Raw genomic sequence first — 26,237 nt, 5'->3', positions numbered from 1 at the left:
AGCAGAACGGAATTGTCCTCGAATATTCAAAGGAACAAACAATAACATAGTGTGCTAAAAATTTCTCAAGTTCATTTTGTTATTATTATTCATCTTCTTCGCATTTATATTGAACTACGCCTCCGGTCAAGTTTCCTAAAAGAATGGCCGTGCTGGACATATTACGCAAGGTGTCTTTATTTAAGTTCCAGCATTCTTTTCTTGTTCTGCCAATTGAACATAAGAGGAACCCAGAATAAACAATCACATCTTTTAAAAAAAATTTGGCTAGACAAGTTTCTGACCCACATGGCTAATGCTTCTAATTTCCAAGAATGGGCACTTTCTTCCTGCAGTAAACACCGGTTCACTCGATATTCGGACTAATATGAGCCCTGCATGTGAGGTATATAAAGGACCAGAAGCCGGGAGAAGTTTCGTTAAAACACGGGCGTACTGAACGGTTCTTTTTACTGCGCACATCTACACATGTCAGCCTTGCGAGTTTAATTTTACGGCCACTGTACAGTTGTTTCTCAATCTCTGTTCTTAGATAGCTCCTTGGTTGCATCGCGGAATCTAAAGATTCGTACGAAGCGCACTACTGAAAAGAGTGAGCGTAAGCTGCTGTTCCACTTTCGGTGAGCATACACTCAGAGATGGGGCTAACTTTATGTGCCCTAATGGCGTTTCTGTATCGGGAAACTGTGTCGAATACATCCTATTGCCCGGCAAAAACAAGAGCCTATTTTCTTCTAGCATATGCGGTCATTCATAGTTGCCAATCACCGGATCGCACTCGTGTCTGAAGCCAATAAAGTCAACTCGCCACCTCAACTTACAACATAAATGAGGATGAGCAACAGGAGAACAAGGTGAAAGCAGGCTCCTGCTTCCTATTTGTGTATTCAGCAATCACCACTAGGCTACTGAACCGCATTATATTTAGAGGAAGCCTTTCTTAACACTTAGAAAAAAAGAAGGCTGCTTCTTCACCGGCGTAAATAAATACTGTTTTTTTTTTGTAGAGAAAAATAGAACGTTAATCAACATCAAATTTACATGAGTACAAAAAGTGTATGGGCCAAAAAAAATTTAGGATGAAGCTTATACAGTCACCGTGATTTAACTTGCTTATGCTGAACGTGTACTTACATGTCACACACAAAAGAAGACAAGTAATCTGCATATTAAGTCAGCAAAGCTTCAATATGGGAGTAAGCCTTGTGAACACTGGACGAAATATGTGTGAGACAAAAAGCAACCAAAAAAAGCAAACAGAGGCCAAAAGCGTAAGCACGAGCACACGATGTCATATGGTAAAAGCAATAATGAAGTATTACATTGTGATATCGTCTAGTTCTTGTGGCTTTTAGTTCATTGAGTAGCATTGGGATAGTGTAGGCTAATATTTGTTTGCTGTAGTTCGTTCGCGGGTGTGGCATGCCATTGTTCTTTATTACTTTATTTTTATCAGTGGCGCTCTCTTGTATAATAATATTTACGAACTATCCACAGCGTATTTCGATATGCGACAAATAGCCTCAGTTCATAAAAACAAGTGTACTAAGGATTTGAGTTGCTTCTTATTAAACATTGTCCACTTGAAAAGAAATTTTAGCCAGCTTTGGAACACAGCAGCCCGCAAAGCAGTCACTGTTGGTGCTTAGTTCATGCCACTAGATTTGTTTTAAGTACCGTGTTAACTAGCTAACTTACAGCGGAAACAATGAAAAAATTTGCAGCGTCTTTAAAGGAAAAGTGGTCATTCTAATTCATTGTGCTTCGAGCTATAGTATACAGTGAAAGAGCTCCGTGCTCATTCAGAGACCTTATCCACTGCTTATGCCCGATGTGAACGTTTTCATTAATATGTGTGATTTAACATAAGTCCAGAGGCAAACCTATTTAATTATGCCTCTTCCTTTGGCTTCTCAAAAGTTTGTGAGGCTTTTCTTGGCCGTAAAACTGCATAACAAAAATAAGTAATGCACAAATGAAAATTGCTGTTCATGTTGACTTAGTGAAATTTGATTTACGCCTAGATGACATCATTTCCGAGTGCATTCATTCATCAAAAAAGTATTTATGCACACAAATTACGAGCGCTAAGTCAAGTTCATGCGCCGCCTCGAATATAGGGTCACTGGTCACATAGGGTCACTTAGTTTTCACTGGTGTCTGTCTCGGTAGTAGGCAGCCTGTTGAGGTGGCCGACCTTATACTGCTGATCTAAACGACGCCATACCGCAAATTTTCTAAATATAGAATTGAAGGACCACCACGTCTTACCTAGGCAAACTGAAAAGCATATTGCAATAGTTTGCTCGCATATGACATTTCGAAAGGCGAATTGTTGTCACCCGCCTTTTTTCTGGCTGCTGTGAGACGAATTAAGAGCAAACGTGCAAACAGAAAATCGCACAAGAAATTACTTTCTCGTAGAATACCACTGGACAATAGACACTTCTATTGTTTTCCCAGCAAAATCCGGATCAATGTGCCGCTGCATAAGACGCGCTCAATGTTTCCCTGCACACCGCGTGTCCACAAGCTGCCGCAAAGGCCCAGCATATTCAACCTTTTTCCGAGAGCTGGAGAGTAAGTGAGAGGCACGATGTAGACTTGGATGTCTTCGTTTGTGGAGGCCGGCGAGGAAAACCTCAACTTGCGCAAGAGTATTGACCTTTACGTAACGCACCAGTTCTTCGAAGCCGCGACTTAAGTGCCGATGCAAAGGCCGTGTAAATATTGAACTTCGCACTTCGCGCTAATGGAGGCGCACGCGGGTTTCGTGTTATGTGACCTTTTGAATGGATTCGTTTTATCTATATTACTTATTTGGTTTTGAATATGCAGCGGGAATGAAACCTCACATTTTAAACGATTCTGTCGCACCCTACGGATACAAAAGGCTATTCTTCAACCAACTTAATGGAGAAAACATGAATGTGACGGTCTTTGAGCAATTGAGGTGATGCTATTCGAGTAAATAAATATACACCAGCGGCTCTATATACTGTATCTTTAAGTAATTAACTTCTGCAGCCCGGTCCTTTATCTCCTCATGAGTTTTAAAACACCGATACTACATTTAACTGTATAAACTAAGTATACTTGCAATTTTCTAGAAAGGTAAAGCTCTTGCATACACTAGCCTCTCGGATGATGATGAAGCAACATTTGCTGGGCCCGAAATAAATCGGTGGTGCACGCAGGCACCAGACGGGGTGGTTCCCTAGTTACGGGACCCATATGTTTCCAGCAGCTCCTGGCCCCTGTCCGTCAGTGCGAGCTGAATCGGTAGGGCGGGGCTGGATAACAAGGTCTCCCATCGCTCAAGGGGTTGGGGTTTGGGGGTGTTGGTGGGAAGGGGAGGAGGGAGGGTCTTGAGCTCTGTGCACTCTGCCAAGACGTGCGGCAGGGTGCCCTTTTCTCTTCTGCAAAAAGGACAGAGCATATCGTATTCCGCAGGGTACATGCGGTTCATGAGTACGGGGTCCGCAAGCGATCCCGCCTGCGCTCGACGCAGGATCGTCTGTTGTTGCCTGGTGAGTTTGGGGTGCGGTTCTGGCAGTCTGCACCTTTCCTCTCGGTACATCCGGGTAATGTCCCGAAAGCTGGTAAGCGGGTGCGGTAGCTCTTCCGGCTCGTGCTCGGCCCGGATCGACATTTCTCGGGCATGGTAGTCGGCGATGGTGTTGCCTGCTACCTGCGAGTGAGCCGGGACCCACACGAGCTCTATGGCTCTTCCCGGAGGCTTGTGCTTGGCTAGAATGGCTCGGGCCGCGGAGGAGATTACCCCCCTGCGGAAGCTTCTGTAGGCTGTCTTTGAGTCGGTGACTACGGTGTCCACGCTCGGCTGTGTGAGTGCGAGGGCCACGGCCGCTTCTTCGGCAACTGCGGGGTCTGTTGTCTTCAGGGACGCGCTGACGATCAGCCTGTCTTTTGATGTAACCACCACCGCGGCACGGTCACTGTGTTTTCGGAGCGAGGCGTCCGCGTAGAGGACCTTGGGGTTCTCTTCCAGTTTCCGGGCTAGTGCTTTAGCTCGCGCGGTGCGTCTCTCGTCGTCCTTGCCCGGCGTCATGTTCCGGGGAAGGGGTTTTGTCTGAATGATCGTTTTCCAGTCTTCCGGAAGGGCCATCTTGATGGGTACTGGCTCGATCTGCCATCCTATTTTGCATAGGAGGGCTCGTCCGTGTACCGTTTGACTGAGCCGGATTCTCTGATTAGAGAGGTGGGCTTCGATGAGCTCCTCCACAGTGTTGTGGGCGCCCATGTCTCTCGGAGAGCCTCTCGGAGAGCTTGACCATTTCTCTTATTGCTTAGGTTGATAAGCTAAAATTTGTTGGTAAGATAAAACCATTACCGTCAGTGAAAGTTCCTTTTCATAGTATGGCCTTCGTTGTTCTGTCGACAGTGGCTTTTCCCGGAGTGTAATTTCGTCTATAATCCCTAATTTCTTACAGGCTGCGAGCCACACAGATCGTCCAAAAGTGGTAAAATGAGGGCTGCATCCTAATCCTGCAGTGCAGGAACAGTTGTGACGGGAAACAGCCGCTTCTAACGCACACTTCCAGCAGCCTTTGAAGTCAGGGTAGAGAGCCAAGCATGTCTTCAGGTCGCGCATACTCGCTCTGCAAGAGAATTGGCTTCCGGATGGTATGAGGCGGGAGAAAGTAGTTTGTCGCCGCGTTTCAGGGCCCAAGCACAAAGCTCATCGCTACGGAACGCGGAACCGTATTCAGCGACCACGGTGTTACGTTCCTAAATATATCCCTTTCAAGAAGCGAAATGACGCAGTTCCTGTCTTCGTTGCCGGGCTTAGCAGCCACAAATCTAGTACATTAATCTGTTGCCACCGGGAATGCTTGGGGTTTTCGTACTCATTCCCCTTTCTTTTTAAGTTCGGCGAAGGTAAACTATTTAGAATGGTGTGCCTGATTAGGTTGCTAAGACCATAAGGTTTCCTCGAGGTCTGAATTTTGCCTTGCATATTTGGCACACATGGCAAGTCTTGATGTACTTAGCCATATCGGTTTTCATGTTTCTCTAAATAAATGTCGTGGTGTTATGTGGTCTCCGGAGCGGAGTATGCGGAGCGCTCGGTGCCCTATTCTGCCGCGTAGGTAGTTACGGCACGCTGTTTGCAAGTCTGTAAGGATTATTAGAGACCGTTTAGACTGATATCCCTCCGCTGCCGCTAGAGCGACGGCCGCTTCTTCAGCCTCGACTATCGTACAGCCTTGTAGTGATGCGCTCGTGATCTCGCGTAGGTTCGAATCAATCACCGTTGCTACCGCGTTGCTGTTGCTCTGCCCCGCTGCTCTGGCGTATGTGGCTGCGTCCACGTATACCGTCGTTTCTTGGGGTGCTAGTGTCTTTTGTAGGTATTCAGCCCTCGCTTCTCTGCGTGCTTTGTGTAGGTTGGGATCCAAATTGATTTGGAAAAAAGGAACATAAATGAATAATCAAGGATGAGAAAGAATTCGAAATTAAATGAAATTATGTAATGTACAATACGTTAGTCAGGCTTGCATAGACACGAATAGTAACATTAACGGAATATTAAACATATGAAAAATAACGGGTAGACGTAAAAATGAGTAAGTTCAATTTTGAATGAATTACAATAATAATGTTGTAACCATGAAATTTTGCTATCGTCATTTCAATTCTCTAAACTCATGATTTATTGAAGAAGACATAAATCAATTACGAAAAATGGGAAATAGTAACGAGGCAGCCTTCTTCTGTCACCGAAAAAATTGTAACTGGCACGGCAAACGTTCCTGTGACTGTATTCTAATACCGTTGCCCCAAGTAGAAGTATGACCGCAGTGCATAGAGGTAGTCCTAGGTTTCGAAACAGAATTTCCAAACATCGTTTTTATCTAGTAGAAAACCACCGACACAAAAGTAAAAATGTATTGATGAATTCTGGCTCATTACAGAAGTAGCATAAAGGGGATACCGCCAGACCACGTCTATGTGAGTAAAAATTAAGTGGTGGAATACGGCAGCAAAGCCTTGTAAATGTTGTTGCGAATTGTCAGTTAGGACACCATTGTCGGTTCAGAGAATAAGTGAGGTGCATAGAGTCTGTAGATTTTTGTAATGAGAGGCTTTTTCGTTCTGCGGTCAAACAAAACTTCCTATATCTAGCCGCAGTGATACGCGCAGTTGCGTGCAACACAGATATCACCGCACCATTTAAAGAATCTCGTGCTAAATAATCGGCTATTTCATTAAGATGAATGTCTCGGTAGTCTGGTAACCATACTACGTGGACTAAACGTAAGTGGAGCGGTGCTAATCGCTAAACATGTTCAAAGCTGTCGAATCGGTAGACGCGTGAAGCGCGCTGCGTACAGAAAGAGAATCTTTGACGATAACAACTCTTCTAGCATGAAGGGGTAACTTCCGTAAAGCAAGAACTATTGCCAGAAGTGCGGCCTAATCTGTCAGGCGAAGGGAAGACCAATCGTGGAGTGGTGAGCAGATTCCCACGACTGCCTTCTCTTCACACGAGGAGACATCACTCCCCTTCCAGCCCGAACACACTATCTTCTATCTTCCACTCCTACCTATTCTTGGCAGCCTCGTTATCCATCTTTATCTTCGTCGGCTTCCGTTCCTGACCAGGGAATTTTATAACGATTCTATGCTTTATCCCGATTAAATTAACGTTATTTCTACGTGATGACTGTTACTTGGAGCAGCGCTTCCAGTCAGCTTAGTATTAATCAATAATCACTGCCACTGCGTGAGGAAGAAAGATTGCAAGAGTCAAATAGCGAAGCATTAATAATTGAGATAAAACCGATAGCACATTTAGCAGCGAGGGCGTGTAATGGTAATGGATTGGAGTACTTAGGTGGTTTCTTCATAAATTTAATCAAGAGTTAGAAGGAACGCCGTCTCTTCAGGTAAATATATTTTTAGTACAGCAGGGCACTTACCGATGTCAAAAATCACAAATATAGACGTTTCGGGATCTGTACAGATCCCTTGTTCCCAACCTAATAGTAAGTGTGATGTTCACAATATTTGTTCGCGATTCTTGTTACTGTTACCTTACGATTGTGACTCTTGTCATTTGTGCAAGAGATCTGTACACGTGCCGGAACGTCAGAAATTGTGTTTCTTCATAAGGTTTGGTAGTAACACACACGAACCAATAATTACAGAATGCCTGAACTGAGTCACGCCGAAATAGACGCAAATGGTGTGACTCCCGCTTGAAACCTATACATCAGACGCTTCTTGGATTAAATAAGTAACCTACCAGATATTACCTGTGACCATGTGTTACCAGATATTGGTAAATAATCCTTCCCTTAACCCGACGGCTGTTCAGTTCGGTACCAGTAGTAATGCAGGGTTCCATACCTAGTTTGTTTGCGTACCTGCTTAATTGCGTCTTTTGGCGTCACCAACGCCAGCATTGTTTGCCAGTGCACTGGCGCATTGTTGATTACTAACCCGGATGTGAAGTATGAATTGGTAATTAAAATACTATAGCACAAACTTGCATCTGCTGACCATAGCGAGCAGTATGTCCTCTAACAAGGATGGTGATAACTAAATGAAGAAATATTTCCCGCAGCTTTTCTCATTACCCTTCGAAAACCAACTCAATGATCATCCATTTCCAGCAGCACCCTTTATGTTCTGATACTGATACCATCCTTCTGCGAAGTGAGAGTGTGGGAGATGCAAAGCATAGACATAAACATTGCATTACATACATGTTATTGCCGGAAGGGTGCATTAACATAAATACTTCATGACATTGCACGTTCAACAGATGGCAAGAAAAACAGTATTGGACATTTCATATATTTCTATAGCATTAAAGCAGCCGCTTCCCAGCGATTCTAACATGTTGGACATTTCTGTAGTTCTTTTATCTGTGTCCACGTGCTCCACCTTGATAATGTAGACAGTTTTTCCAAGCGGTCCCTACCATGCTTTTCATCTTGCTTTCATGCGGCTGAAAAGTCAGAGGCACAGACACGTGGCGTAGGTGGGGCGTAAATTGTCTACTCACACGTGCAACCCGACTTCAAAGAAAGCATATTCCTGGGAACTGCCTAGAAGCTTCATTTTCGCCTTTAGGTGCACTAGACTCTACCTGCCATTCAAGTTGAATAGCTCCTGTCATTTAACAAGGGCTTTCATTTCTCGCAATGTGGACTATCACTATCTTAAAGGTGGAAAAGAAACAGTGCGCTGGTGCAACTTGGTTATAGAAACTGGAGAATTGGAGCGGAGAGTGGCGAGCCGTCTCTTTTGTCTCGTTGATATGTCGAAAATTGATTCGTTCCCGTCCAAATTGTCCACGTGGCCGGCGAGATTTAATTTATTGCCAACAGTTGTGCTCTCCAGCAACAGACAGACTAAAACTATCATCGCAGCCACTCTGACTTCTCAGTCTTGACGAAACAACCACTCAATCGAGAATGACTCGTAGTGAATCTTCCTGATAGCAGATGCCGATATCATTGCTGTTTAGTCCTTTTTTATTTTGTTTTGAAGAAGGACGATAATTACATGCCTTTGTCGTCTGAGACCACGCCACGAATGAAAGCCTTCGAGGAGTTTGGCGAACTCTGAACAATGGCTAAAACAATGGTTGCAAGGAATAAACACGGGGCCTGAATGCGAAATCTATTATGCTCGTAGGTTTTGGTCTACTGCTGTATAAGGCTGCGTATAGCATGGCTAAAAACTAAGCTTATACATAGCAAATAGTAAGTGGCCAATATAAACACAGCTACTCCAAATTTGTGAGGTGTTATTTGCATTACAAATTGCGATTTCCGCAGATGACGTGTCAAGTACGTCTGCGACTGTTCGCAATCAAGTAGGGGTCTATAGCTCTTTGTAGCTGTTCACAGATGATTGTTACATGTAGGAATAATTTCCTTCGCAAAAGAAAAAAAAGAAAATATCAAGTTCACGTTGCCATACCGACACTGCTTGAAACCCAGTATAAGCTTTTGCTAGTCACAGAATTATCGCATAAAAGTTTACTTGTAACGAGGCGTAATAACTTGCTAACACCGCTAGTTTGCGGAAATGTTGAGCAATGGGATGTTGATGTGTTCAGATAAATTTGCAGTTTTTCTCGATATGCGAACCGTTCAGACCGATAGCAAGTTACAGCACTACATTTGCACTTCTTTGGATGGTGTTCATTATAAAAATACGTGGGGGAGGCATGTTGGTGCAAAGGATCCTGCGAGGATTCTGCTGATTCCCGTAGGAACAGCGCCCTGACAGCCACAAGGCGTCTCACTATGTTGGCACGATAAAGACTGCCACCAGCAGCGTCAATAACAGTCAGCTTTTGTGGCAACGAAAGAGAGAGTGTGGAGACGTAGAGGCCGCTGCTTTTTGCAGCATGGCTCAGGGCCTTGGGTAAGGTGAGCGAGAAATAGAGAGATAATAAAAGGGAAGATCGAAGACCGCTAAGGTCGCAGGTCCAATGGCGGGCAGTGGCCGGCAGGCGTTTCTTCTTCTTTTTTTCTTGTTTTCACGAAAGCCATTTAGGAAAGAGGTACGCATATTTTGTTTTCCATTTTTCGTGGGGGCTCGGAGGATCTACCCCCTCCCACATTGCAAAGTCAATAGACCTCAGGCTTTGACACTAAGGCTTCTACAGACGGGGGCTTACCCAAACCCCCTACTTCTTCACAAGGTGTACCCCGAAATTCAGACAACAATACATGTGCACTATGCAATGATTTAGCGAATTTACCTCACATGCTCTGGCAATGTCCCGCGTTACACAGCGATAAAAACAACACTTCTTCACGTTGGGATGCGGTCCTACACAGTCCCAACCTCGAAGAACAGTTATGGGCTGTCCAACGGGCCCGCGACGCGGCGGAGTTGCTCGGCCTCTCTATCCCGACGTGGGAGCGGCCCGCTGCGCGCTAGTGTGCGCCCTAAAGGACCCTAATAAAGTTTTTCATCCATCCATCCATCAACGGCTTACAAATGAAAGCCCAATTCGTGTATAAAATCAAGCAGTATTTTTTGAACTACCTACAACGTTTAACGTACCAATACCAAGAAGATGAAATGTTTGATTCCTCGGAACTTCTTGTCTCTCAGGGGCATTCGGTCCGTTAATTTTACTTCGGATCCCTGCTTGCCAAAATTGAAGCGCCTAATACTGAAAAAAGGTACATGCGTTAAATATGCATGTGACAGGCTCTAGCTTCTCGCATCTCCCCACCATCGCAGTTCATTCACCTTAATTTCTTCCATTCCTAATTCACAATGCTAGGCTAACAAATTTAGTTGAAACATCGTTTAGCCTCGAAGGAACACTTACTGGCCCTTTTACGAACAGGGACTTGATATTTTCATGTCTTGTTAGGCACATTCGCGACTAGTGCTTTAATATCCATGGCAACTAAAACTTCAAGCATCGTGTTAAAACACCGAGGGCGCAGAACATCTAAACGGGAAATAGTTATCTATACCTGTCATCCATTGCACATGCTAGCCAACGTGCACCCAGTGCTTCATGGCAACATGAATAAATTACCGCCTTGGTCAAATATTATATGGCTTTACTCGGTCATAACCTTTGTGGTCTCGTTATGAGGTTGAGCGTAAACTTTATTTTCAAAGAAATGCAGTGCTATTTTTTTGTCATAACATGCTGTCAACATTAGGAATTACAAGGCACAAAGTTAGCACCCCTGATGAGGATTTATTTATTTATTTATTTATTTATTTATTTATTTATTTATTTATTTATTTATTTATTTATTTATTTATTTAATTAATTATTCTAATGCTCGAATCGACAAAGGCTATGAAGACACTCCAGGTAAGTGCTATGGTTCAATTTGGCCGCCTGTGGATTGGTACCGTGTTCAGAAATTTTGGTGTGTTAATTCCAACCGAATTTTAAACTTGGGAATACAACTTGAAGCCTCAGTCACCTAAGCCTTCTGTATGCTTGCCTAAACAGCCCAACGTCACATAAAGAAGTTGCCAAATTTACCAGGTGGTGAATCCCGATAAGGGACAGACGACGAGTGATTTTTTAAGCGTCACAGGGGTACCTTCATGCCCGCCAATGCCACCAAAGAAGCCGCAGCAGTAAGAAAACCAAAGTATACTTAACGACCGACTATTTCTTTTGTTGTTGTTGTTGTTGTTGTTGTTGTTGTTGTTACAATGAAATCCGGAAGACCCCGAAGAAGAGATGCTCGTGGGATCCATTAGCAACGTTGCTTTCTGCCATCGAGAGCAGCGAGACGGGAAGAAACGAGATGAACGTTGCGGGTTTACTTTCTCATCCCCCTGATCTTCGCACATTAATGGCGACCTCACATAAGGCCGCACCCCTACTAAAGTTTCAATATCAGACCACGGATATAACACTCCTCTCTGCTCGTACAGAGTTTCTCATTCTTGTTCTTTCTGTTTTCCTCTCTGTCTTGTTTTCACTCAAACCTTATGCATGGGTATTTTGAAAGAGCAGCCGACTAAAGGAAGGGGGCAATGCTTTTTTTTTTCTGATGCCCGAGAGAGTAGCAACAATGCAATAAAGCTACACTCAAAAGTTTCCCAGTGGCTTAGGGCACCCGGAAGCATGGCCACTTAGTTAGCGAGCACACCGGAAGCGTCTAGCGAACACTCCATCAACGAAACAAGAACAGCAACCTGACAAACAAGTGAAAGGCTCGAAGTGTGCTGCTAGTTAGGTTGCACGCTAGTTATGGCTCGGCATAATTTTCTGCGGTGCTGTAAATCTTCGGCTAAAGAGTCTCGTTGAAAGCTTCTTCCGTTCCAGTTTCAGCAAAGAAATGGGATCATTTGCATGTTTGGCTCCCTTTAGGAAGTCGAGTTTTTTTATGACAGCAGTTTACGGTACTTTCGAATATCACTATACCTAGACTGTGCGGTGAGTGTTCAGGAGAACGAAGCAGTCTGGAGACGATTAGGTGCGTGAAAGACCTGCCTAAAAGTCGGTAAGCTCTCAGTAAGCTATGCCTGTTTACTCCATCTTCGAAGAACATTGCACGAGCTAATGAAAGCACACAACAAGCTACTGTTTTAAAAGCCGTATCTGATTATTATTATTATTATTATTATTATTATTATTATTATTATTATTATTATTATTATTATTATTATTATTATTATTATTATTATTATTATTATTATTATTATTATTATTATTATATGCCTCTGTAGTTGTTTTAATGTATGCATATGTGGGAGGGTGCACCACTGAGACCTTTGAACTGTTCCTAGGCACGTTAAATGATTCATTCATCATTGATTGATTGATTGAGTGAGTGAGTGAGTGAGTGAGTGAGTGAGTGAGTGAGTGAGTGAGTGAGTGAGTGAGTGAGTGAGTGAGTGAGTGAGTGAGTGAGTGAGTGAGTGAGTGAGTGAGTGATTGATTGATTGATTGATTGATTGATTGATTGATTGATTGATTGATTGATTGATTGATTGATTGATTGATTGATTGATTGATTGATTTTGTATACATAAGTACAACCACAGAGAAGACAAAAGAAAGAAAGCTAGCTGGCAACGAGCACCTATGAGGGGCGCAATGCTTGTCGGGTCTAGCATATAAAACGCACATACAAGCGGTATAATGAGGGAAGAACAGAAGAGACATTAAGAGCTAGGAGCACAGTGCATGAGTGAAAGGTGGAAGCGAAGATTATAGAAAGATGCCCGATTTGTGTTAGTCACCGCCACGAGAAGCGAACAGATAAAGACGCATGGAAAGATCTTGTATAAAATTTTGTACACGTAGGAAAATATATAAGAATGTTTACGTGGGTACAGCCGTAGACGTAGCTCACTGGTAGAGCATCGTGGACGTAATGACGAAAATTCGGCTTCCACTGATAGCAAATCTCTTACCTTATTGTTTATACACTTCAATTAAAACAGCAATGAATTTCCCAAATTTCTTCCTTGATTACACTTTTTCTTGGCTTCGTGTGGTTGTCACTGCTATTTAAGTCTGTTTAAGACTGAAAGAACAATGCCGATTGAAAGCCCGTCATCGAAAGCAGTCAGCAACAGAGGAGGGCAGACACAAATATACAGGCACTCTCACTGTTTTCTTTGCGAACTTCGCCAAGGACAAAGAGAAAGCGAATTGTTTCTTTAGCTCAATAGCCGATTCGATACCACGAGCTCGTAATCACCAGTGTGAATACAGTTGAATACCTGATTTAGTCGGTATAAGCTATAATTTGTAATCGAGAGGTTCAGCAACGCACTAAAGGACATGATAGGAACATCACTCACGTAACGGTTTGTCGTAGTAGTCACCAGGGGCCTATTTCAAGAGTAGTGAACATCTCTTTGCCCAATTGGAACTGCCCTTCACTCGATCAAGTCTAGAAAGAGACCAATCAAAGAGGTCAATGTAGGAAAAGGACAGCTAGGTCAATCAATACAAATTGATGTACTTCAGAAGAAAATAAATGTGAATTTGTTTTGCTTGAGTAAAAGGACCCTAAATAGGAATGTTAAGTAAAAGTAGCTTGACACGCCAAACTTGTGGAATACGAAATGCGACAGTCCTACGGTCATCGGGGTCTCGGCCTTCTAAGAACGATTGAACAACGAAATGCATGGTTGGAAATCCTGCGCCAACCTATCATGACGCCTGACTCAAGGTCATTTGAACAATGTCTGTTTGAATTCTACAATAGTTAAACAATCAATAACTTGCCTTGAACATGAACCAAAGTCTCAATGACAACCGTACTTTTTCAAAGAAAATGGCCCAAGCAATCGAGAATACCTTCATTCAACGTCATACTGACGTAACCGCACTGCAGTTAGGGTGGGCAATTCAAGAGGGCAAGCTTTGTCTTTCCATTCTAATTGCGATGTCAATTAGACGGACACGCAAGGAGCGTTCACGCTTTCGGCGCCACCGCCGCTGTTCTGTCCTGGTGTCGTTCATGTGTCGATGGCGTAAGGGCGGCTCGCGTGTGGAGAGGTCTGCGGGAACGTGACGAACGCACAGTGCCGCTTGCCTGCAAAACTACGAAGCCAAACAGACGCAACCCCCGCAATAGTCTCTGCAGCGGAGCGAGGGCATCTTTCAGCCAGGGTCTCTTTTAAGCAGCGTTGCGCGCACAAACCCTAGCGCTCCTATTCCGCAACTGTGTGTACCTAACCGTGGTTCGTGCGGCGGTCAAAGCGGAACGGACAGTATGCTTCAAGATACAAACGCTGGCAGTTTTCTTCCTGTTTCATCCGTACGCCATTGAAGGGCAACGCCAGCAACAATGATGGCAACACCCCTCATCCCACCAGGGTTGCGAGATGCCTGATATCTGCCAGGAACGCCGTTTCTACTGCACATCATATGTTGCCTCACGTACTGCACCCGCATGTTCTTTGAGGTTCCTCAGGCCGTACTACAAAGGTGTTCAAAAAGACATTTAAACAGATTCTGCTTCTTTATTATCAGAGGAGCCCGCCGGTCTTATCAGTACCGCTTATTTGCTCTTTTACATGGCATTTGTAGCGCTGTCAGCGCGCTATGAAACGGCCACCTGAACGTGAAAATAGCACACTGTATGAGGAGTTTAGCGCTATGTTGAATATTTCTATCGCTTTCAATGCAGTGCCCATCAAGCAAAACAGCTAAATATCTTTTGTTAAAAAGCACATTTTTTTTTTGGCCAAGTGGTTGGAAATTGTGCGTTGAAAGAATACGTCAGAATAATCTAACCTGTTGGTACCCTTTAGTGACCCTTCGCTAAACTACGCGCTAAACCATTGGGCTAATGTCACGAAATATATCGAGAATACCGCGTCAATATTCTTTCGTAAAGAATCTAATAGCTTTCGTATAATCTAACAGTACAGAATCTAATAGAGTTGTTTTTCCAAAATCGCTTCGGTAAATTAAATATCAATGTATGTCACTTGCTGGGGAGAAATCGAAAAAATGTGTAGTCTAAACAAAATCTATAAATACTATATTCCATATAGGAGGGATCATCATGGCACGGCGATTGTTTCGTGGAAACCGGAGCAAGCATGAAATTCGTTGACGGGATGAACATCTGCAAACTCCATTAAAACTATTACAGTCGTCCTGCTTTCCCAATTTCACCTGCGCCATTTTTAGCAGATTCAGTTAAGATCATCACCGAACGGGATAACCTTGCTCCTTGCCCTTTACTGAACTCAGGTTTGTACTGTCACTCCGAGTTGGTTCGCTGCAGTGTCATGACGTGAAGTTCCAAAACGTAAACGAGGTTGCACTGATGCCGCTGTTCAGAATCATTTCCGGACTATTTGCCTACTCCTTCGGGCCAATTTAGATCCCGAAAAACCGTAGGCGGACTCTCACTCCGTTTTAAGTATAAAAGGTGATAAGAGCGTGGGGCAGTTTCCGCGACTACCGCCTCTCAGAGTAATTAAACCACCGTCGGCCCAAGGGAGATAACATCGTCATTGCACTTAGTGTTCTCAGGCTTAGGGAAGTGGTGGCCCTAGTAGTCCCGCACATAGTGCCGCAGAGTTAAACTGCTGACATTAGCTTAAGATCCAATTATGCCAGAAGCATCCAATTTCTGTTCACAATTCTTCAGTGCCTAGATAACTGTGCGCAGAGTCAGCCTTTCCTCGTTCATTTTTTTTTCTGTTTATGCGTTTTAGCATCGGATATTTTCGCCCAGCAATGAAAGTAATACCTGTTAGCTTTTGATGCGCAGCCTATATCGGCACAGAAGTGTACCTTGTTACTTATTCCTAGCATCGCATCGCCTATGGTGGGGCGAAGACAGCAATTGGTGACCAAAAACGCAATAAATCGATTAAATGTCATTCTAACTCCAAATTCCCCAGTCTGTAATTCAATATTGCGGCTCTTCCGCGTCGAACTCGCAGCACAGTCCTGGATATATCTTATGAAGCACACCCCACTCGAGTGGTCTTGACAACGGAATCGCGGGCCCAGTTCTGACGAGGACGCATTTGAGCGCCATAATAAACCGCAGTTTCCAACAGCCAAACAAAATAAAGTTTGATCGCGCGTTTTACTCCAGGCGACGCAGTCATCTTTCAATCACTGCACTAAACTCATTTCGCAAAGCTCGGTTCCCACAATCTTCATAACGCTTCAGGTAAAGGACGCAAAAGATGGCTTCTTCTTAGCAACAAACAACGCCAGGCAGAGCACGCTTTAAAGGCACAGCATCACTGAATGGTTATCGGATGCAGTTTGCACGGATGAACACAGAAATGAGATCGAATGAAGCCCTGAGCGTCTAGCCGTTTTCGGCCCGATCGATGACTACCCCTTTGGCGCTTATTTTTGTTCTGTAGGAAAAAGGAACTTAAGAAGTATTGCATTAGAGAACTGCATTTATGGTGCAGTGACCGGGCCACACAACGTGCTCCTAGCACCAGCTTCATGTTCATGTTCATAAGGAAAAAAAGCAAATTGTGCAGCTAAGACCACAGTTCTAAAAAGGCTGTTCTTCATGACGAAGAGCATCGACAAAGTTGCAATGCATAATGTTTCTATAGAAGCAATTGCACAAACATTAAGAGTATTTGCAAGAGTTCAAGTCGCCGGCAAGGATTAATCATTGATAATATGCAGTAACTTCTAAACACAACGAGGTGAAATAAAGAACGTCTACACCTGTATCGACATATTGCAATTGAATTGAACTGGCATGTCCCTTGCTTTGGAGTGATAGCAGTGACACTATTTAACAGAATACAAATAACAAACAAAAGATAGTTTGTTCACAGCTTTCAGAAACTTGTAAAGTGAGAGGTATGCGAAAAAATTTCTAGTTTTATACCAGGAAACGCCAACTACGCTGGAACCCACAACGCTGTAAAGAATATTCCCTTAGCACTGCTACCTGATATACCCGATATACTATATACCCGATACAGACGACAAGTTATGGTGCTGTGTACATGATGAACATGCTGAATTTGTCTGATAATTTTCTTTCACTTCTTGGAATTCTCGGTCACAGCGGAGTAAACCAGGCTGCCACAGATCCGAGCAGCAAGTAACATCTTGCCGGTCCTACGCGGTTCAAAGTGTCTGCCGCCACGGGGATCACCACTTGCCAGTGCCTCGCTGTGAAACCCGATAGCATTCCGGCACCAGGCAGAGGGCAAATTATTCTCCAGCTCTCACGCTGCGAACTGCGCTTGCGATTCAGTCAGCGGTGCAGTGACTGCGCGGCTACTTAAACGCTGCCCCGGTGGAAGAACGTGGCGAATGTTTCTGCCTGCCCACTTCGTTATTGTTTAAGGCGACATAACTTGCTTGTGGGCCGAACTGTCGCCTTCATCTGCGATTGCCGCCTTGATTACTTCTGGCCCTTAGAGATAGGACACTGGGGACGCTTTACACTTAGAAAATAACGAGGCTATATTTACAATGTCGGGCAGTGACGCGCAGATGAACATTGGATCTCATGCACGAAACTCAAGCCCAGAAAGCAGTTCGAGCGCTTTTTCACTACCTGAAGGCGACAGACTTGAGTGCCCGACTATAGACATCCTACACCTAAGTTTTCGCTCAATCCCTTTCACTCCCCATTACCCTTTCCACTTGTAGGATAGCAAATGGACTCAGTCTGGTTAACCTCGCTCTCTCTCTCTCTCTCTCTCTCTCTCTCTCTCTCAAGAGAGCCAAGGGCTCACAGCGCCGCGCCTAGGTCTAGAACACTGGCGAAGGGTCAGTAGATTGGTTGTAGATCCTTGGTTACTCCTCCCAAATAAAAGCGCAGCGAATCACAACACATAAACAACCTGATTGTCTCGACTGCGAACTGGCATGTACAAGATCATTTTTGTTCTACGTCACACTGCCCGGCACACGGCCTCAGAAAAGGGAAGAAAAGATGGCTGCCTAAAATGTTTTCGCTCGCGTCATGATGTTCTCGGAATATCTTGAAACATATTTTCCTATTGACGGGGAACGTAGCAACGCGAACCTTTTCTGCTACCAACGTCAACCCGTCCCCCAAAACGTACACATGTGGCATGACAACAAATGCTCGACGATGCGGTGTGCAGTAGCTCATTCGTGACAATGGCGTAGCACGACAGTCTATCTCGGCGGTCGAGTGACGCATCACGCCCATTGACTCGCACCGCGTTACACTAGGATCCCGGCAACAATGGACAAGCCGCATTTCAGGTGAGTCCGTTTCGGCGTAACCTTCAATATCACGTGTCCGCGAGACGAAAGAGGACCATGGTTTTTAATTCCATAGCCTGTACATTATCCAGCTCTTGAAGCAACCAAAGTACCGAAACACATTTTGGTAAACTTGAATGTGCCGTTAGTAGATATTAGGTGACGTTTAAAATTAAAATTAGGTTATCTGGTCTCATGTGCCAGATCGCGATCTTATTATGAGGCATGCTTTTGTGAAAAACCTTGGAATAATTCGACCAACTACGGTACAGCTAAGCCTAAGTGCATGAGCGTTTTTTACGCATCGCCTCCAATGAAGCGCGGTCGTGAACCCATGACCTCGGACTGAGCAGCGCAACACCATAGCCAGTAAACTACTGCGGTGTGTCTACATGTGGTTTGCCATCCTCATAGGTCATGTACTATTGATTTCATTTTTGCTGTTGAAACTGTTATTGACCATCTTATACCTTTGTCCAATTGTCTATTGTGGTGACGTGAACATTGACTCACCAAAAGATTATTGCTATGGTTATGTATTATTTCTATACTAATTCAGCCATAAAAATGTTTTATTTGGTAATGTGCTCGTGCTTGTAGCCTGTAATAAACACTCATTGATATTATAATATCTAATATGGATTTTAATGTACTAGCGGACTTTTACGGCATCACAATTGCGGATCATTGCCGAATATTTTTTTTCTGCCTCAAGCTCCTTTTCGCCAGACATGTTTGACGCATTAGACACGGGTAAATTATTAACGTGCCCACACCATCCTGGAAAATACCAGTTTCGAAAATATTTATAGCAATAACGTTCATATGGAATCTCTAAACATTATTGACTGCATCACTCACGTGATAGACGAATCGCGATACGATTCATTGGCCAACCATTACTAACCCATATTTCTGTGAATGAATCACAGCATACTTGCTCGAATAAAAAAAGCTATGATTATCTTACGCTACAACAGAACGAATATAAGTCTTGCGACATAAGTCAGTTTACAGTTTTGCGGAACGAACCAGCAATGTTAATCCAGGACTCATAGAGGGCAAATGCTCTACTGAATTAGGCTGCAAAACAGCGATGTAAGCTAAATATGAAATTGGCGTAAGCCCATATGGAGAGCACAGACGCACTGAACTTACAAAAGCACAACCTCAGGAATAATAGCCTCTTTCTGTGTTTATCACCTTAGTAGCATTCTGTTCTGCAATTTTTGCATAATTGCTTTTACGGATTTGAAAAATTGTAATATAACTTTTTTAGCACACAAAATACTCACTACAGTCTTCCCTTTTCCTAACACTTCCTTTCCACACACTTCCTCCTTTCTTAACAACATCTCGCATGCGAACACTAGGCAAGCATGAAATGGTAACATGAATGTTATTGTACACGGTGAACGATTAATAGAGTATTTTGGGGTGATTACTCGGAAAGAGCTCTGCCTGCGGAAAATAAATGTCACCAAGTACTGTAACCTTACTTGTAAAACCTTCCATTCGTCCAATTAAAGGACATAACTCTAGCTCAGTCAACTAATGCTTGTTTACATTAAATATGTTCGTGAGGAACCAAGTACTTGGTCCCCCTACATGTATTTTCGGTATTTGACCAGGTACTCGCCGCATTGTTGCAAGTGTTTCGTATGCATTTCCTGAGTTGTTTGGGCAAATCTCATATCCCATTGATTGATTGATTGATTGATTGATTGATTGATTGATTGATTGATTGATTGATTGATTGATTGATTGATTGATTGATTGATTGATTGATTGATTGATTGATTGATTGATTGATTGTAAAGTGAAAGAGGTGAGGCCGGGTCCACCGAATGATATAGAAAATATGTGAGTTTATCTACATCATTGCGTGAGTTTAAGATATTTTATATAGTTAAGATCCTTTATTATACCTTAGAATGATACCTGTTACAATGACACATAATCCCGGCACGCCCCACGCTCACTCAATCTGCTGGGAAATGTTGTTATAGAGTTAGCCGAAAGCGCAGCTAGCGCAGCAAGTTTTATATCTTAATCGCTGCAGGCAAGGCGATCCTGTCAATAATTCGTTGTCAAATTCTGCATGCTTTTCCCGCCTCCAGTGTCTTATCCGACAGTATGACCAGAAAGCGAATATTTCGCTGGCTATATCTTTACTAAACCGTCTCACATTAAACAACATGCATTGACATCGAACCAGTGATGTTCTAGCTAGCACCAGGCTGAACTATTCAATAGTCCCATTTAACGTGACTGCCCAAGGCAATGCATCCGTTACAAAGAAGTGACACCCTGGGGAAAAGTGCAGCTGACCATCGCACCAGAAGTGCATAGTATTCCTGTCCCTCTATGACATGTCAACGTAAGGCGTCTTTCCTTAGTAATGATTACCTCTTCAAAATTTATCGGCATAAATAAATGTGGGGAACAAATCGGATTGCTTGTTTGCGTTTTACCACGGCTCTAGCTACTTGAGGCTCTTTCCTTTGAACGCAAGCTGTCAGCGTCACCCATTGGCTTGTAGCTCGTCGAAAGCATAAGTCTGAGTCCCCTATTCTCTGTGAACTTGGCAAGCTAATGGAGGAGCCGCCTCAGTAGTACAGGTCTAATTAGGGCAGATTCACAGAGGAAAACCTTCCAGTGGCATTTTGACTGCAACCTTGTACCTGTATTCATGGCAACCAGGCACTATGAAGAGCACTGGCCTAACGCGCCCTGCTGAAATTAGAATTTTGTGATTGCTTATTTGTAAAATACTGGTAGCTTTGCCCCTCCGAGGTACTCATAGTTTATTTCACTCATTGCTTAATCTGCTCTACGATATTTGTGGAGTCCTGACGCACGAAACAATCATTTTCTGTGTAGTGAAATATACAGTAATTTTCGGCGCAATCTCCACCTGACAGTGTTGAAAAGACGCCGACAAGAACGGTTACAGATGCTTAGGACTGCCTTCAGAATTCATAAACTTTTATCCGAAAGCTTCCTTCATGAAACTTGTTCGCGAAACGTTTGCAACTATGTTTGCTTTGTGGTCGTAAGAGTCTATCAGTATAATGTTAAAAGTTCATGGTATTACCAAATTTCCGTTCTCTGTTAGCTTTCAGCATACGTGCGCAACGAGATAGCACATTCATACCTTGGATAGCAACCTGTTAGCGAGCAGAAATATGAGACCTTAAAAAGGAAGTAAAGCAGAACTATTTCAGCAGTACTCCATGGGTAATACATTGTTGAAGACAAGGAAACTCAGGTCACAGAACTAATTGCCATGTAGAATGTATATATCTAAGCAGCACTGTTCAGTCTTCAAAAAAAAATTAAATTCGGGAACCAAATCTCCTTGGTCGAAAGTCTCATAATTCTTCCAAACGTAGAAGTGCTTCTTTTGATTCAATTGTTTCTAGATATAGAGGTAACCCGTTTCACTCTTCTGGTGTTCTCTGAATGCTTTTTCGCTCAAAGAGCCGATGCTCACAACGTTCTTTTCGGCCTTTGGTCATACAAGAAGTGGTAATCAATTCGAGTACTGCGCCATCACATGTGAAACCTCGTGGCACATCGCTTCTTCTCACCAAGGTCACATCATTACTCAAAAAATATCGTCGCCCGGCTGCATTTGGGACAGTAAAGGGTTTGTGCAAGGTGCAAGAGAGACTTTTTTTGTGCGAACAGGACAATTTGCATACTCCCAGCAGTTTCAGTCTGACAAGCGTAAAGACTACTTTTACCATCGCGCTTTTTTTTTTTTTTGCAAAGCAGGCGTCGTTTCGCAGCAAACAATCTTGTCAAGCCATGACGATGCATGCGCCTAACCCTGACGAGGGGCTTCAGAGGCGGCACACGCAACATCAGCAATGATAAAGAAGCGCGATTTGGCCTTCGGTGAAGGCAATTTCCTTGAAACGACTCTCTTGCGCTTTCTAACGTGCCCTTGACTCCTGTGTTTTTGTTTTTTTTACCTTTGCTTCGGGTGCGAAGAAACGTCGGAAGTAAGGCAGCCCGGTCGTTCCAGATCTGCAATGGTTGAGCGCGCTATGAAGTAGACATCAAGATAACCAGGCTAGCACCTTTCTTCCTTGAACGGGGTCGTGAGGCAGCGGGGCGTGGCGGACTACATCAGAGGTTTGGATGTGAGAATAAAATTCAGTGTCAATGTCAGCCCCGCACATTATGAACGCAATAGAATCTCCATGTTTTCGTCACATGCATTTCATTTTTTTTTTATCGTTGTTATTGATTCTCCGTGTTTCCGTTTATCTTAGTACACTCGCTTCTTTTATTCTTTTTAGAGACCTTGCCAACCCGGCGCTGTTTATACCAGGGCATCGCAGCGCTGGCACATGCCGTTCTATCTCTAGAACTCTTTCTTTCGCTCTCTATCTCTCTGAAACTCCGCCTCCTTCGCACGAACTCCAGACAACACCCTCGTGCTCTTCGTAAACGCAAACATTCTCACCCCATTTTTGCAATATCTTGTCTATCGTTTAAGGCACCTAGAAAAGTGTCTGCACGCAACCTATCGCCAACTTTACGTACGCAGTTGCACCTCAACCCACATATCGAGAAGGAAATACCTTGGGGGCACTTTGATAGCCAGACACCTCAAAACATAAAAAAAATATATAAGCTTGCGTCGCTTACACTATTCCTAGAAAGCATAACAGTCCGTTATTCAAGTGGAAAATGTGAAAGAAGATGAAATAGATAAAGAATTGTTTTAGGAAAACTGTATACAAAATAGGTGTTTACATGAAAGTAACTCGAAAGGCCTCGATGAAACATGTTTACAGGGAAGTGTGTTGCAACACACACTAACGGGCTGCGTAATCTTTCGAGACCTAATGTGTGTCTGAAAGAAACGACAAAATCATATGACAAAGCAGAGGGCGCCAGCGTTTCGTTTCGTGCTGTCGAGGCGATAGCACCGTTTGTGACAGGCCGCCGCCCATCTTCCCCGTTTACCGAAATCTATAGTGCTTGTTTTCGCTGGGGAATTCATGCTGTTCATTACCAGTACTTCACTGTGGACGGTGCTCGCAAATAACTCTCCTAAATTAGAAGAGCGCGCTGGCAGAGAGCAGCTGCCCTTGTGCCGGTGCCAAAGCTCGCAATGCCGGCGCTATCAACTGCAGAGCCCCTTCCTTCCGGTCTCAATTGTGCCGCCATTGCCACGGCGGTATCGACTTACGCAGCCGCCCTAGTTTTCCGGACGGGTCTAGCGTTATCTCCCAGAGCGAACAGTGGTAAAAACAGTGGTGTGTATGAATATATAAAAACACGCGGAATGAATTCATAGAAAAAGAGCCCTGCTCATACGGTATGCAGCTATCTTAATTATGCAACTACAAAACTTTAATGATACGAAATGCGTTCTTTCTGCATTCAACAATCAAGATACTTTCACCATAATTTCACGTACTGACGTATGTTACCGCTCCTTGCGAATATTCTCAGTAGCATTAATGTAAATGGGTTCCATGATATGGATCCTGAGTGATTTTCGACAACCTCCAACCGCGACACTGATTCCACTGAAAGGTGTCGCCGACGGCGTGGACGCGCCTAGAGTGTACGTATAATTGCTATCACAATAACAACGCATGTTGCTGTGAAAACAATATTCATCCCACACGCCAATGTACAAAACTAAAAATTGAAGTTCTCTCATTTCTTTGTGATGCACTGCTTTGAATGTCGACAAATGGTGGTTTCGTACACATGCGCTTTTGTTGCAACATTGAACCCGGGCAAACGTTCGCTTCAACAACCACTAATTCGCAGCCGTGACATGACGTTTGTTTACTGCGACCAACACTCATTGCCTGTCGAAATAGATATCGTGCTAGCACAGCCGACGCCACTGCATAATGACTACGTCGCTTTCGGAGGCTTCATCTTCTAAGGATATTGACAAGTCTTGCTTTGAAAATTGTTTCAGCTCAATTAGTCATGTACTATTGCGGCACTGCTAGCCTCTGCTGCAAGTGAAGCATCTTTTTTTTCTCTCTGACTAACAATGATCTTCTCCATGCGAAACATCGCTAATACAAGAATTCTATAATGATCTGACTATGCAAAGCAGGGGCCACTCTCTTGCATCGAGTTCTTGCCAGGCATTTGGGTCTTATAATAGACCGTGGAAGTTAGAGGCAGAAGCCCTAATTCCAGTGATTCAGCCGAGTGATTGATGACCACGAAGAGCGGCAAACTCTAATGATCCCGTTGCCCAAGAAAATTATGCATCAACGCCCAAGCCTGCGTATTGTGGTGCAGTCAATGGAATATCCGTACTCTACTTTTTTCGGTTCCCCGTGGTTGCTCCGTGTTCTCTTGAAGGGAAAGTATTACATCTTCCTGCTGATGAGGCGTAGAAAAAAGCTTTTGTTAATCGCGCATTTTTATATAGTTATTAAATTTTTCTACGCACATATGTCACCAAGTTCTCGAGATTGTTATGATACCAACACTTTGTGTTACTGATGAAATATGAGCGGTACATTGATAATCATGTTGAGGGCTAAGCCTTAGGAAAGTAATACATATACGGAATGGCCTAGATAACGCGCAAATGAAAAATATAGTGTTGCCTTCTGTGTGGAAGAAATCAAACCTGTGTTGTTAGAAGTCATCTGGATTATTATCCAACATCATTTTATGTGTTGTGTACACCTTTGTTTTAACTTGTAATATGGTGATTCCAAAGTTCCCTCCTTCTTGACTGCCATGGTTTATATTTGTAACGTCCGAGACGTTCCATCTGGGGGCGGGGCAGGTTCCAAGAGGCTCGGTTCGCCACGTCGTCGAATAGGCCGACCAGGTTATGGTTATATTTGCATGAATATGACTTACAACATGCGAAGAAACACTGAAAACCAGCTTATACTCTCAGCAATGTTTTGCTAAGAAGACTGGTGTGCAGAGCACGGAATGCTGATGAAGAACCCCTAGGTGAGACTAGGAGCCTCGAATTCATAACCTTGGAAGTGTCGTTCAAATAGAAATAAATTAAATAATCGTCACATTGTTGAGCGGTTGGCCTACATAGTAAAAAAAATTGAGAGGAACATTTTACATAGTAGATGACTCTCTTCACCACAACTAAATACACAAAAAGAAGCAGGTAGCGAGGTACACAAGGCCGATGGATACCATCAACAAAATAGGTCCCTAAAGGTAACTTTCACAATTTTTGAGGACAACAAAAATGATTTTGCTGTTGGGAATCCAAATTAACGTAACTAGTCAATATTCCTTCATCTGCCACTCGAAGGAGGAGAGTACCGTAGGCGACAATGAGTAATCCACCTGATTTGAAGGTGACGCCTTTTTTTTTACCACTCCGGTGATCGAATGGCACCGCAACTGCAGCTATGTACAGTCGGCAACAAAGGTTTTCGGGACGCAATTTCCACGACAAACGGGAATTTCAGCTTTGAGTTAGGGCACAGCGCTTCTAACTTAGGAGTTAGAAAATTGTGATTCACCCGAAGGGAGCGTGAAGCCGCAGTCTCGTTGAACGCGCCGCTGCTCGGGTCACAGAAAACGATTACAGACTCGAACTCTAAATTCGAGAAACTGTGCTCATGTGTCGTGGAAACTGCTCCAGGCCAGTGTTCGAAGAAAATTTCCTAAGCAAGAATTGTTCGTAAGGACAGACGGCTGGCCATTCAGAAACAACACTCAAGAAGAGAAAGCTTCCCTGTTTCGCAAATACCTTGTGTCCCGAAAAGGCGTTGAAATCACGGTGTCAAGTAGGAATTGTTCGCCTAAAGAGGGCTCGCATGCCAGTACTACAGTAATAAGGGCCAGTACTCGCAAAAAATCTCGTACGATAGAAAAGTTTTTAAGCGCAAACTCCCGACAACCCTGATGCTGGACAGGTTAGTGATTGTAGCCGACCAGTGGAATATAGCACTTACGAACGAACAACTTTCAATGGTGGGTTAGCGTCCTATGAACAGTGGCATATATATATATATATATATATATATATATATATATATATATATATATATATATATATATA

At 43.6% G+C, this 26,237-nt stretch overlaps 1 long non-coding RNA gene across 1 annotated transcript in view; it reads right to left on the bottom strand.

Annotated features, from left to right (window-relative positions):
* LOC139059303 (uncharacterized) overlaps window positions 1-22,309 on the bottom strand; it is an 82,951-nt gene extending 60,642 nt beyond the window's left edge. Inside the window, exons 1-2 of the long non-coding RNA XR_011514055.1 lie at window positions 22,171-22,309; window positions 13,294-13,385 (exon numbers count right to left, since the gene is read on the bottom strand). This is a non-coding gene — a long non-coding RNA (uncharacterized lncRNA). The remainder of the gene's footprint in view (window positions 1-13,293; window positions 13,386-22,170) is intronic.
* Window positions 22,310-26,237: the final 3,928 nt, after the last annotated feature.

The sequence above is a fragment of the Dermacentor albipictus genome, chromosome 4 (assembly GCF_038994185.2).
Source record: "Dermacentor albipictus isolate Rhodes 1998 colony chromosome 4, USDA_Dalb.pri_finalv2, whole genome shotgun sequence".
Lineage (NCBI taxonomy): Eukaryota > Metazoa > Arthropoda > Arachnida > Ixodida > Ixodidae > Dermacentor > Dermacentor albipictus.
The sequence above is the reverse complement of the archived record's forward strand: the minus strand, read 5'-3'. Positions and strand labels throughout refer to the sequence as shown.